This window comes from Carcharhinus amblyrhynchos, chromosome 17 (assembly GCF_965287045.1).
Source record: "Carcharhinus amblyrhynchos chromosome 17, sCarAmb.v2.hapA, whole genome shotgun sequence".
Lineage (NCBI taxonomy): Eukaryota > Metazoa > Chordata > Chondrichthyes > Carcharhiniformes > Carcharhinidae > Carcharhinus > Carcharhinus amblyrhynchos.
This window is the reverse complement of record NC_137340.1, coordinates 40063596-40070309: the sequence shown is the minus strand read 5'-3', so window position 1 is coordinate 40070309 and position 6714 is coordinate 40063596.

The following is a 6714-nucleotide window of genomic DNA, read 5'->3' as shown; positions in this document are numbered from 1 at the left end:
AGAAACAACAGTACCTGTAAGACCCTCTCCTCCAATGTCCTTTTATGGAAGGGAATCTGCTGTCTTTATCTGATCTGACCTACATCCAAAGCCACAGCAAAGTGGTTGACTCTCAACTCCCTTCAGGCAAACTAGGGATGGGCAATAAACGCTGGCCAGCCAGCAACACCCATGTCTGATAAATTAATTTTTTAAGAAGTCCCATGCTATCCTGACTTGGAACTATTTGGCTGTTCTTTCACTGCCACTGGGTTAAAGTCCTGGAACTCCTTCCTTAAAAGCATTGGAAGTGTTTCTGCAGCAGACAGACTGCAGCAATTAAAAAAAAGCTCACCGCCACCTTCTCAAGAATGAGGGATGGGTAATCAATGCTGCCCCTGTCATATAATCTCACATCCCATGAATAGACCATATTACACATGATGCAAATATAAAGCTAAAAATAGTTCAGATCTGGGGCCAATGGTGCTCAATATTCAATCAAACCGAATGTTGCCTAAATTTCTAATTATATTAGTTTTCAGAAAGTTAAAAAATAATTAAGTGACATTTGCTGCTGTTGTTAGGGATGTATAGATATTGGTCAGAATTCTGCGGCAGTTCACGCCAGTGGGATTCTCTAGTTCTACTGGCAGCGCACCCTTCGCGTCTGGGTTTCCTAACAGTGTGGGGTGATGCCATGAGAATTCCTATTGACAGCAGCAGGACCAGAGAATCCTGCCAATAGCAAACAATGTGCCACTTCCCACTGGCGGGAAACACGTGGCTGGGAAGCTGGAGAATCTCATCCATTATCCCCAATTAACTCTGTGTTTCCTCAAGGAGACACAGGGCAGCTCCATTTCATTATGAAACAGATAATTTAATCTGAATTTAACAAGTTGAGAGGTCCTATTTCCTGAGATTATAAGATATATACCATTTGTAACAGGGGTCAAAAAGAGCCGTCGGGTAGATTCTACTTCACATCTAATAATCCCAGGTTACCTGGGCTCCTTGTCAGAGTTGGCCGTCAAACTAAACTCATGTAATTGTAAATCAGCTTTTTGCACATTGAATCATGTTATTTCTAATGGAGCACTGTCTCATTGTGTCTGGGAAAGGTAATTGTTATGGAATAATTGGTGCAGAGTTTTAGTAGTAAATTTTTCTTAGTTATTTCTTATATCTAAGTGAATGTTAATAGGAATCAATAGCACCCGCCCTTTGTGTGTGCAGTTTGACGAAGAGTAAGGATTTTTCTGTTTCACTGGGCAACATTTTTCTTTCAGCAAATACCACCAAAAAAGCATTAATGAGCCATTCATTCCATTGCTGTCCACATTGTTAGTGGAGAATGACTTTTTTATTCATTTGTGAGATATGGGTATTGCTGAATGGCCAGTATTTATTGCCCATCCCTAATTGCCCGAGGGCAGCTGAGAATCAACCACATCGCTGTGGTTCTGGAGTTACATGTAGGCCAGACCAGATGTGGATGGCATATTTCCTTCCCTAATGTGCAGAAGATGGGTTTTTCTGACCATAGACAAAGATGTCATGGTCATCAGTAGATTTTTAATTCCAGAAATATTTTATTGAATTCAAACTCCGTCATCTGCCATGGTGGGATTTGAACCTGGGCCCCCAAAACAATAGCTGAGTTTGTGGATTAATAGTCTAGTGATAATACTGCTAGACCATTGCGTCCCCAAGACTGTCTCCATTGCCAGCATAACAATGATCACGTACTCCAAAAAATAATTCCCCCTGTGAAACATTATGACTACAGATAACGGACTATATAAAGTAAGGGTCCCTTTTTCTTTCATTGCATCAAATTAACTATTTAAGTTTCTTTAATTATTATTATATTTTGGGAGGCACGGTAACACAGTGGTTAGCACTGCTGCTTCACAGCTTCAGGGGCCTGAGTTTGATTTCCGGCTTGGGTCACTGTCTGTGTGGAGTTTGCACATTCTCCCCGTGTCTGTGTGGGTTTCCTCCGGTTGCTCTGGTTTCGTCCCACAGTCCAAAGATGTGCGTGTTAGGTTGATTGGCCAAATTGCCCCTTAGTGTCCTGAGATGCTTAAGTTAGAGGGGTTAGTGGGTAAAATATGTAGAGATATGGGGGTAGGGTCTGGGTGGGATTGTAATTGGTGCTGACTCGATGGGCCAAATGGCCTCTTTCTGTACTGTAGAGTTTCTATGATTTCTATGATTTCTTAACCTATTAGTTAATGGTGCATTGTATAAACAAGCATATTTCAATTAAAATGTCATCAAAGGTTTTGTGGATTGGCATTGGTGACGAAAGACAATAACCCCAAAAAAGTTTGAAATATGTGTTATATGTCATGTCATTAAAGTAATTACCACACACAAAGTACTCTAACCTTTGTGTGCTGGAGCCACCATTGCTGGAGGGCTGAAACAGTCCCTGTGAAGGAAATCATACTCAGATAGATACAAACATAGGTGTACATGGGTGTATGCTGCAAAATAATATTCTAACTTTTCATTCAATGGCTGGAATTCTCCGACCTCGCCCTTGGCAGGATGGGAAAATCCCGCCAGAGTAAACGATGGTAAGATTCCAGCCAAAATGTTTAATTAACTCTATGTCTTAACTCTAAAACATTCAGCTCCATCTATCTCCTTCACTCATTAAGAATTAATTATAAATATCTGTACGTTATTAGTTATTTCAATTATTTTTGAGCTGTTGATTAGCGGTTTGCCTGAACAAATTTTTCTGAAATGATTAGCTAGTACTTGATTTGGATTCCTAAATTAGATAGCTAATAATTTACAGAAGTACCAAATCCTTCCTAACCAACATTGTCCCCAGTAAGTAATTTAACCTTGAACCACAGGTATAATTGAAAGGCTTTTCCAGCAAGCACAAGAACAGTCACAGGCTATGAATGGTGCACTCTCAATTTTGTGTCATCAATTGATGAATGTCAATTGAACATGAATTGAAAACCTCAGAAAACACATACGAGTTATGACCAGTAATAGGGTGAACTCTCAAACTTCTTTCCCTCAGGTACATTCAGAATCAGGTCTCTAGATGTCTCTGTTTTGAAGACTGGGCTCATCACAATTTAGGCTTCCACCTCTGTTTAAACTGTTCTGCAAAGCTGCACGTACAGCATTTTTGAACTTGTTACTAAACAGAAGTGTCAATCAATTTATATTCATGTTTTAGGGCATATCAAAAAACCGGTTCAAACAGGATAAAGTAGAACCTTTAATTATTGTTCTTCCAAGTTATTACAATTTGTAGCACACCCACAGGCATCAACATACGTGGAGCATGCAAAATCTATGGTAGGCCACGCACTACATCAGATCTTTCCATTTTTTAACTGACTATTCATTGTATATTCTTTTTCTTCTGAAAAATATCAATAGATCATACACACATGAAAATAAAGCGAAAATAAAGCAAAGTTATTGTACTGAGTATTTGCATCCTGATTGATAAGTCACTACCAGGTCTCTGAGCCATCAGTCACTCAAATCAGCCAACCAAACCATCTACACATTGTCAGTCCATGGCCAGGTGCAACCTGCCAACAGTGGGAGGATGGGCTTAGAGATAAAAGTGAGAAATGTTTACCATAGTTCAAGTACATTTTATGTCAGGAAATGATGGAACAGCATTAGTTAGCACAGAGAAACGTGATGATTATGGTGCCCTTAGAAATCATCGGATCCCTACAGTACAAAAGGAGGCCATTCAGCCCATCTAGTCTGCATCAACAACAATCACACCTTGGCCTTATCCCCATAACCCCACATATTTCCCCCACTAATTCCTCTAACTTACATATCCCGGGACACTAAGGGGCAATTTAGTATGGCCAATTCCCCAAACCGCTCATTTTGGACTGTGGAAGGAAACTGGAGCACCTGGAGGAAATCCATGCAGGCACGGGGAGAATGTGCAAAGTCCACACAGACAGTGACCCAAACTGGGAATCAAACCCACGTCCCTGGAGCTGTGAGGCAGCACTGCTAACCATTGTGCCACCATGCCGTCCTTGGAAAAGGAAAATAATGTGGATTTTTAAAAAAAAAATTGAGAATCAAAACCACAGCAATTGACACCGTCCTATAATCCTATTGAACTCAATGATCTTTGTTTAACCTTTTGATTTGATGAACTGATGCAATATATGTAGGTCAAGCTATTGCCCAGGAATGGATAATGGATTTCTCTTCACACTGATGTGCTCATGGACCAGCTTGACAGTCTCCCTCCCTCAAAACAGCCTTTATCAATCTTCAAAATTCTGCACAGAGCATTAATCAGCGTTTCACAATTGTTCTGCTTGTATGTAAAAATTAGCTTGGTCAATTAGAATTATTAGAAAATGCAGTATTGTCTACAGTATACTTCACAAACTTTCTGCCAACGCCATCTATAAAGATACACAAGATGTTAATGAACAAACACATTATTAGATAACATTGTAGATTAAGTATACAGCAGCACAATTGAGTGACTGCAATCAAAATCCAAATTCTTACATCAAGAAACAATTAAAGACAAACAAAAAGTTATGTAGTTTGCTTCTTAAGACCAATGACAGATAGAAAGCACTACAGTTTGTGTTATACTAAAAGGAAGAACAATTTTAGAATGCATGTAGATGGGCAGAGATGTAATTTTTCTAAGGCAGATTGTTCAACAAATAGATATTTCCTCGTTCTTCATGAGTTAATTCTAAACAGACACCAAAAAGAAAAATGAACAAGGATGCACCATTAATTGAAGGCCGCTAGTATTAAAGATGATACATTTTAAATTGCATATCAGAGATTTTCTGGCTTTGAGTCGGGCATTATCCTTTCATTTTCAATAGCTCCATCAAATCCAGTCCATACTAGTGGAATGAAAATTTCCCTTCTGAAAAGGGATCATTTTGCATGTTGTTCTCCTTGCAAGGAGCCTTGTGTACCTTGTGTGCATATTGAAAACTTAAGAGAGTGCATGCAAATTTGTAACTATTAATTTAAAGGATCAGAATATAATGGCTGGGTCATGGCAGGATTTTAAAAATGGGTTTCTGGTGGGGCAGGCTGGGAGGGTAGATTTGGAAAGTTAGCCCTTAATATCAGACTTTCAAGCTGTTAACACTTTCAAGTTCCTGTGCGTTAAAGTGCACTGTTCGCAAGACTGTCTACTGAGCAACACTAACAATCTGATATCAATTAGCAATTTTGATTAGAGAGGATCATAAGGGTAGCCAGTGTAGGAAATACTGTTGTATATTCCTCTAAGGTGAGGTTCAAATGCATTGTCAGGACAATATAAGGAGTCTTGTTTCAAAGATTGTCCTTATATATAGCTGTAGCATTGGCATGAAGGGTTTTCACATTCACACTGATGTTGTTACACTTTGACAGAAATTTTAATTTACAGTCGGGCACCAATGTAGAATGTGAAACACTGTAATCTACACCATAATTGACCGAAGGATACTGGATCTTGGCACCAGCTACAAAAACCAGAAGAATTTACAATCTCATCACTAATCTTTATGAGCTTCAAATTTAGGCAACAGTATAGCCCATCCTAAACCTAAGGATAATATCTGTTACCTGGTTTCCATGAGAGTATTTTCTGCAATATTGACAGATGTCAGTGCAAAGGTTGACTAGCAGCAATGTGTGCCTATATTTAGATCTATGAAGGAACTGTAGGGTTGTATGGATGCTTTTTGTGTGACCTCAGTCGAGTTGTAACAGATTGGAGAAAACTTGTCGTGGCATGCATACTTTGCCCAGTTTCCTTGCAGAAGTAAATACTAGCTGATGTTTACCTGTGTAGATTTTCCTGAGGCTGTGAAACTATTTTTTTTATAATCTCACTTCAGTTCATTTAGATATTGGACTTCACCTGGTCAGATATCTGCTGGAATTTTCCAACCCCACCCCCCCTCCTCCCCGCCTCCCGTGGCCGGTTCTGCTGCGGCAGGGCTAGCAAGCCATTGAAATTTCTGTTCACATTGGCAGGACTGGAAGATCCACTGGCATGAAAGGCTGGAAAATTCTGTCCAATGGAGTTATCAGTCCCGACCATGGTGGCCTTCTCTATTGCTCTAACAATATCTCCAGTGCTACAACCAAAAATGGGGCAGCTTAATCTTTCATGAGTTATGGGCATTGTTGGCAATTGTTGCCCAAACCTAATTGCCCTTGAATTGAGAGGTTTGTGGGGCCATTTGAGAAGGCAACTGACAGCAACTGTGGCTCTGGGTTCACATGTAGATCAGACCAGGTAAAGATGGCAGATTTGCTTCTCTAAAATGAATCAGATGGGGTTTTATGACAATGCTTTCATGGACATGAGTGAGAATAGCTATTAATACATTGAACTCAGATCCTACCACAGTAACCCTATCCCTAGAGCATTAATAATAGGCCTCCCGATTCCCAGTAGAAAATACTACCCCACTGTCTCCCCACATTGTAGATTGAAATACCAAAAACGTCTGTTAACACATTTTGCGTGGCACAGTGGCACAGTGATTAACACTACTGCCTCACAGCATCAAGGACCCAGGTTCGATTCCCGGCTTGGGTCACTGTCTGTGTGGAGTCTGCACGTTCTCCCCATGTGTACAAGGGGTGCTCTGGTTTCCTCCCACAGTCCGAAAGATGTGCTGGGTAGGTGCATTGACCTGAATAGGTGCCGCAGTGTGGCGACTAGGGGAATTT